General features: G+C 28.3%; 1 protein-coding gene across 3 annotated transcripts in view; it reads left to right on the top strand.

The window, feature by feature from the left end:
* LOC105848468 (ubiquitin carboxyl-terminal hydrolase CYLD) overlaps nucleotides 1-8,793 on the top strand; it is a 134,832-nt gene that overhangs the window by 102,745 nt on the left and 23,294 nt on the right. The window lies entirely within an intron of this gene.

Here is an 8,793-nt window from a genome sequence, read left to right on the forward strand (position 1 = left end):
TTAAAGATTATGGAGTTGTCTCAATATCATATAAGGTTAAAGATTATGGAGTTGTCTCAATATCATACAAATTAATCTTGATTAGTTTTGTTTTATCCTTAATTTTTTTAATTTGTTTATTACTTATTTTTTTAATTGATTTAATTAAATTAATTAATTTAATTTGTTAAATAAATTTCTCAACACAAGCTTTTACAAACAAAGCCACAAGTTAAGGGTGATAATACCATGCGCATGGCGAGGATCAGAGTTTCTTGCTTATGAAGCAATCTTTTAAGATTTAAATTTTTCTTTTAATATTTGAAATTTTTTTAGTTTGTTAAAGTAGTTAAGTATTGTTTTAGTTTTAAACTACAAAAAAAAGTAAATTAAAATATTTTAGAATTATTTAAAAAAAAAACAAGATGCAGATGCTGAAAGAATGATCAAATATATTGTAGGTACAATTAAAGCAGGAGCAGGCTAACTCTTTAGAAGTTTAGAAGGAGAAGCAGGAGCAGGCTAACTCTTTAGGAGTTTAGAAGGAGAAGCAGGAGCAGGCAGTCTTCAGGAGTTTAGGATATTTTCTTTAGTGTTTTAGGATTTTATGAGTTAACAAATTAGAACAAGAATGATAAATAAAATTATTAATTAATAAATAAAATTTATAAATAATCTAACATAGATAATAATAATCTGAAATAAAAAGTTAAATTTTTTTTTTCTCTGCTACTTTAGTCACATGTTATAAAATATTGACATGCCATACCATGTGACAATATACATGTGGTATATGCATAAAAAGGGGGTGCATGCATGTAGTGTATAGAATATTGACAATTCTTATTTTTTTTATTTTTTTTATCTTATTATATTAAGTGTTTCTTCAGGGGGTAAAAAGGGCAGTTAATACATCCTTCGCATCATTTTTAAAATAGTGTTTATAAAAGCTTAAAATTAAATTTATATATTTTTAAATTTATGGTTGCATATACTTGTTTAATCTGAATAAAATTGGTTCTATACTAAAAAAACAATTTATCTGTCAACGAAAGGGTATTTCGTATTTTAGTCAAAATTTAAATTTTTATAATTTTGATTTGCTTAGATTCCCATGTATTTGGATTCCCATGTATTATTGGAATTCAATTTTGATATTATTTTTGTAAAGTAATGTTTAGCTACCTGAAAACAGGTTTTAAAATTACAGTTTTATTAAAAATTAATCTTTTTAAATTTAAAAAAGTTTTATTATTAATACAAATTAAAATTTTATAAAGAACAAAGTTAATTATGATTAGTAATATAACAGATAAAATTTGATTAAATAAAAACTTCTATTATGGATGTTTGAACTCTTTATTTTTTGAATTAATTTTTATATACAATATTTCAAAGGAGTATAGATGCCCTCATTATCAAGTATTATATATATATATATATATATATATATATATATATATTATTAGAAAATCACTGTGTTTCATCAACAAATATTTATCAGAAATGAATTTCTGATGAATCTTTGTTGATGAAACACAGTGTAAAATGGAAAAAAATTTTGTTAAGTGATTTTCTACTAATATATAATTGCTCTGTTCTTTTAAGAACATTGAGCACTCTATTGTGTAGAATACTTTTTAAAGTTGTTTAAATATAGATATATATATATATATATATATATCTATATATATATATATATATATATATATATATATATATTATACTATACTTGATAATGAGGGAATCTATACTCCCTTGAAATATTGTATATAAAAATATTGCATAAACTCTTTAAAGATTTCTTTTAAGATTTAACAGATAAAATTATTATCGACTCTCCCCTTCCCTTCTTGGGTTTCTCTCCCAGAAATGTATCAAAATGGTTAGGACTCCCCCCATTGTCCCCTGTCAATATTTAATAATTTTATTATAATTATCAAGATATATTACGATTACTCTTTATATAAAAAAAATAAAAAAGCTTTTTTTTAAAGCATATGCTTTCCAAAGTTTTATCAAGTTTAACAAAGAGACTGGGATTGTCTCTGTCTAATAAATTTAACAAGCTTGAAGATAAACAAGTAGCAAATGCAGTTAAGTGCAGTTAAAGATCCCTCTGCCGGGAATGTATAAAAATGGTTAGGACTCCCCCACTACCCACTGTCACGTTTGATAATTTTATTATAATTATCAATTTATATTGTGACTACTATTTATATAAACATGAATAAAAAAGCCTTTTTTTTAAAACATATTTTGTATACCAAAGTTTTATAAAGTTTAACAATGAGACTAGGATTGTATCGGTGTAATAATTTTTTTAAACATCTTAATTTCCAACAAGGCTGCAAGCAACAACTATTAGAGTTGGAAGTTACTAAAAGAGAAAAGATGAAGTTTATAGAGCAATATAACAATTGACAGATGGCTTTAAAGATTGCATATTATATGAATCAGAAAATAAGATAAAGGAAGCGAATTCCAAAGGACTTAGGTTCAAGGAGAAAAACTAAATAAGTAAGAATTATTGGAGCACTTAGGAACAGTCGCAGTAAAACTAAGATGAGACTTAATTGAATGACGAGTCACACAAGAATGAATTTAGATGGCACAAGAGACGCTAGCACTTTAGAGCAGTGCCCATTATAGTATTAATAGAAAAGAGAAAGAGAAGCAACATTACGATGATGTGAAAATGGTTGAAGGTTATCTGTAAGAGCAAGTCCAACTATGTTTACAATGCATTTTTGCACCTTGTCTAAAAGAGAAAGGATAACATTAGAAGATCTGCTCCAAATATGTCAACAGTATTCTATATAAGGATGGGTTAGAGATTTATATGGAAATAAAGAATAGAATCTAGAGTAAGAAAGTAGCAAGCACGACAAAGAGATGCAACCTTCAAATAGAAATATTGAATTCTATGATAATATTGACATCAGCAAAAAATAATATAATCATATAAATTATATGACAAGTTTAAATGTTTGTATTTTTATAATTATATTTTTAGTAAAAAGACATGAATTAATTAACTAATAAATAAATGTGATATTGTTTGAAACATCAAGAATTAGAAAGAATTTGAAACATCTAGAAAGAAGCAGATGATTATTTTTGCTATTGATTTGATATATGGTTTCCAAGAAAGATCAGAAGTAAGAGTTAATCCTAGAAGATGAAGATTAGATGATTCATTGAGTACATTACCGTTCATAAATATAGGAAGATCTAGATTTTTGCGATGACAATTAGCTGAAAAAAATTGAGTTTTATCTGAGTTAAAGTTTACCAGCCACTGAAAGCCCCATGCTGTAGCAGAAGTGAGATCCTCTTCAAGCTCAAATGCCCCCTCCAAGCAATCAGAAAGTGTTGTCTTCTCAAGACAAGAATAAATGGTAGTATCATCAGCAAACAATGCTACCATAAATGTGAAAATTTCTAGGAGTACTCTATACTTTTTTAAATTTATAATTCTGATATGAATTTAAAAAAGTATAGAGTTAAGGATAGAACCTTGAGGAAAATTAAAGGATATGAGGAAGAGTGCTATTTAATCGAGGACAACTTTTATACTACGATTGGTAAGGAAGGATTCAATAATCTTAAATGTTACATGATGTTACAAAGCAAATCAAAATATTAAAGCTTTTATACAAGTATTCAAACAAAGAAGAAAAAATGGTGATCCCTATTACAAATTTGCTTTAATTTCTGTACAGAATCTCCGTTTTCATGGAGTTTCACTTCACAACAAAAATTCTAAAAATGATTTGGCTATTGATCTGAATGTTTTTTATATAAAAATAAAAAGTCAATTGAGAAAAGGTTGCTTGCTGACAAAGATATTGAATTAGCCCAATAGGCTTGCATCTTGACCAAAAACAATGGCCTGAAAACATTAATACTCAGGTGACATTTGGAGAAACTGAAATAAGAAATCTCTCATTAAGACTACAGTTAAATGAAAGAAAAATGATTTGTGGATTCCGTGAATACCTTATAAAAAAACATATTCTGAAAATTTAGTTTATTTGGTAAACGCTCTACATATCCCCATTTCCTCAATTGAATGCCAATGAGGATTTTTTCAGATAAATCTGATCAACATCAACAAGGGATTTATCAATGACAAAAATAGTTTAAATATCTTTAATTTAAGGCGCCTTTTAAATTAAAGATATTTAAAGAAGTGATAATTATGGTAAACATAATTTAAATGGTATATTAATGGTAATTAATATGGTAAACATAATTAAAAAGTTATGGGTTATTTTAAACAAATCTTAAATAAAATTTTTATTAAGTTATTTTAATCATTATTTGCATTATTTTAAAAGTCAAAAGAAATATGGAAAAGAAACTTTCTGAAAAAGTTTACATTACTAAAATAGCAAGCTAAAGATCAAAAGTTCATTCAATCAAAAATTAAATTTGCACAATAGCAGTTTACACTTAATTGCCAAAAACAAAAGTTTACTTAACTTTGAATGGATATTTTAAAATCGTTTTATCTTTGGAAAAAGCAAATTTTCTATACTTTCCATTGTTATAAAATTTTGCAACAAGTTTTTTTTTTCGTAAATGACATTTATTTTTGTAAAACTTATGTTCAGTTAGTTACCGAAGGACAGTTACGTCATTACGTAAAAAGGCAATTTCTTTTTAATTTATTTTATTGAATTGAAGAAAAAATAAGGTAGCTAAAATAAACTGAAATTTTATTTATATACTACTGCATTTAAAACTGAATTTTTTTTCTTTCCTATTTTAATAAAAAAGCCAAAGAAAAACTAAAAAAAAAATAATTTTTGGGCTCTTCTTTGGGCACCCATACCGCTCCAGCAGTACTAAAACAGGTTTGGGTTTGTCCCTAATATATATATATATATATATATATATATATATATATATATATATATATATATATATATATATATATATATATATACATATATGGTTTCAAAGAAAGATCAGAAGTAAGAGTTAATCTTAGAAGATGAAGGGTATATGACTCATCGAGTACATTACTGTTCATAAATAGAAGAAGATCTAAATGATTGGCTTAAAAAAATTTGAGTTTTATCTGTATTGAAGTTCACCAGCCACTTTGAGTTTATGCTGTAGCAAAAGTGAGATCCTTTCAAGCTTTAATGCCCCCTCCAAGCAATCAGAGAGTGTTGGCTTCATATCATTACAATAATAAATGGTAGTATCATTAGCGAACAATGCCACCTTAGATGTGAGAATATCTGGAAGATCGTTAATGTAAATTAAAAAGAGTATAGGGCCAAGGATAGAACCTTGAGGAACCCCTGAAGCTACAGAATAAGAAAAGGAGTGCTGTCCATCGAGGACAACTCTTATACTATGATTGGAAAGGAAGGATTCAATAATCTTAAAGTTGTTACCAGATACACCATAAGAAGAAAGCTTATGGAGAAGACCAGCATGCTAAACTTTATCAAAAGCTTTAGAAATGTCAAAAGCGATAGCCTTAACCTCTCCACCTTTATCTAATGCGCGATAAAACCTATCGGTTATTACTGTTAGCAAATCAGCTGTAGAACAAGAAGATCAATCTTGTTTATGAAGAAGACTAATGGGACAGTAGTTAGACAAGTCAGATTCTCTCCAGAATTTTTGAAAAAGGGAGGGATAACAGATGCCGCTTTCCAGCAGGCTGGAAAACAAGACTCTGATAAGCACTTCTTAAATAGTTTTAAAAGAATAGACGACAGCTCCAGAAAACACTTCTGTAAGACTATAACAGGTATATTGTGTGGGCCACAACCTTCAGAAGAGTCTAAGCAGAAAATTACTTTAGATACAGAGGCTGGAGTTAATAATTTCAGGCAATGGATTAACCTGTTTGACGGCTATATCAGGTAGAACGCAACTAATGGATTCAAGAGACGATTTTGATGAAAAGTTCTTAGCAAACAATTCAGCTTTGTCTTAAGGTGAGGTGACAAAGTCTTAGCCATACAAGAAAGGTGGAATTACAGATATGCCCTTATTATTGATACTATTAAAGATTCTCCAGAAGTCAAGAGAGCCTAATTTTTGTGATGAAATACGAGATTTCATGACCTGAGAATAGCAGGCTTCGGCGTTAGACAAAACCTTTTTACAATGGTTTCTAGCGATAATAAACAGATGTCTGTTTTCTTGAGGATTTTTTTGCTGATAGATATGAAAGTAATGGTTTTGATTGGCAATTGCAGCAGCACAATGTGAGAAAAACCATGGAGAAGAGTGAGGCTTGACCTGCATTTGTCAAGAGGGAACAAAAGATTCCATGCCAGCCTGAATCCACGAAGTTATATAATAAGGACAATTGTCGACAGAAAGACGAAAGATTTCTACCCAAGGGCCATCACAAAGAAAATCACAGAAAGAATCCCTGTCAGCTGGTAGGTAAGGTAGTTGTAATAGGTACAATGATAGGGGGATTCAGATGTTGAAGAAGAATGAGATAGTAGTTTTAAAGAGATCAAACCGTGGTTTGAAGCACCTAATGCCTTTAATGGGCTTTAATGCCTGCAGAGTCACTGACACTAGAGCCAAGCCATTCAGTGTGATGAGCGTTAAAGTCACCAACAATAACAATATTAGCTGATGGATAAAGAGCGAGGGCTTGGTCAATTTCTTCAGAAATAACATTGAAAAGAGTGTAGTTTTAAGATGAAGGAGAACGATGTAGAACAAAGAGAAAGGCGATAGTGAAGTGAAGTGGTGCTAAATGAAAGCACTTAAAAGAATAGTCTGTGGATTCAAACCTAGTTTCCTGAAAAATAGGTGAATTCTTACAAATGTAAATGCCCAGACCGAGTTTGTGACAATTGAAATCTTTAAGAATTAAAGGAAGATAATCATCAACGCTAAGATCACAAGATGAGGCAGCTGAACTCAAATTAGTCGAATATTAACGAATGATAGGTTTAGAAAACTTGGTGGTGATGATGGTTTTTTGTGTTTTACAGTTTTTGGTACTTTATTCATTTTTTAAACTTTGACATTTTTCAGCTGTTGGTTTAATCAGTCTCTCTGAGAGCTACCACAGGGTTCAGGAAGTTTAGTTTTAGAGCTGTACCCTCATCAGGAGATAATAGAATGAGTTGCCTAGTCCTAAAAACAGAGACACATGCAAAACCCATGCATTGATTCAAGAATGCCCAGCATTTAACATCCTAAACTGGAAACAATGTATTAAAAATACATCTGCGCTAGTCTAATAGATGAAGAAGGGGTGCGAGTCTGATCAACAGATAGAATCTGTTTACCCCTTAAGTCTTTGCCTAGGAGGTCTTCCACAAGACAATAGCTGGATGCATTTAACATCTGCTCAAGATGAGTATTTTTATCGAGACACCATCTCTAGCCTTTACTCAACCAAGAGCCCCAAGGCTGGGGGTGTTTAAAGTTGGAGTTGGCATCTCCTAGCCTTTGCCTAATAAGTCGTATCCTACAAGGCACCAGGACATGAAGCAGATTGTACTGGGTTACAAGTAAGATAAACTGACTTGACAGTAGCCAGGATAACCTGACCTGACAGTTATATATATATATAAATATATATACTGTCTATATATATATAAATATATATATAATTAAATATTTAAATAACAGGTTTCATTTATTGCGCCATGAAAAAATTCTTTAAACGACCGTTGTATTTGGGTTTTCACACTTATTTATTACCAATATTACTTATTTGATAAAAAATATAAGTTTTTACTGCTTCTAAAAAACGTTTTGTACTTTTTGTAATGAAGACTTTAAGAATTATTAAAACAATCTAAAATCAAAAAATCGAATGAATTTTATACTTTTATTTCTTTTAATTGTGTACAATCGCTTTTAAATACGCTTTTAAAAAGTTTAAAGAATTATTTGCATATATTGTCTTTATATATATTTATTTTCACTTTTATGTTATAAAGATAAAATTAAAAAAAAAAATGCTTCATAGTATTAAATTTTGATGGAAAAACTTTTTTTTTTTCACAATCATCTTTTTAAATAGTAGAAATAACTTTTTAATTAGCAACTTTCTATAAAAACAAAATTTTATAAATATGAAAACTATGAATATTGTATTAACGGCAAGCTTATAAGAAAATCAAAAAATCTTTTTTTGTTTTGCTATTTTATAACTATAGAACGATAACAACTCTTATATCAGATTGGCTCTCTAGCCTAACATCTATATAACTATAGAACAATAAAAAAAACTCTGTATGAAAAGTTTTTTAAAATTTTTGAATATTTTCAGTTTTTTTAATACTTTATTGTATTTTAAAGATAAAAGTTTTAAAATACTTGAAAAAAAAGGTTTTGAATTTTTTTACATGGATATTCGTATTTTAGTTCTAATTTTCATAATATTGTAGTTTTTTTCACTATAAATATATTATAATTCAAATAATAAATTTATAGTGATTTATAATTGCATTTAATATGATATTTAAGGCTTTAAAACTTATTTAATGCCTTAAATTATGTAATATGATATTTAAGGCTTATTTATTATTATATAATCAAGAGCATTTAAAATTTTCGATAGCTCATTTAACTTTTTTATTTAAATCTTGTGTGGGTTGCCAATTTGATTAAAAATAATGCTAGTTAAAAGAACCTTTGTTGCAATATTTTAAAATTAATTTAAATAAGCAACAAAGGTATTGAAAGGGCAGAGTGAGACTTGTTCACTGCAAGTTGGCATCAAGAAATTAGTCAGTGCAATTAATTTCTAGCATACTAGGTATTCAAACTTGAAAAAAATAAATTTAATACAAAATAATTTTT

This window comes from Hydra vulgaris, chromosome 15, assembly GCF_038396675.1.
Source record: "Hydra vulgaris chromosome 15, alternate assembly HydraT2T_AEP".
NCBI lineage: Eukaryota > Metazoa > Cnidaria > Hydrozoa > Anthoathecata > Hydridae > Hydra > Hydra vulgaris.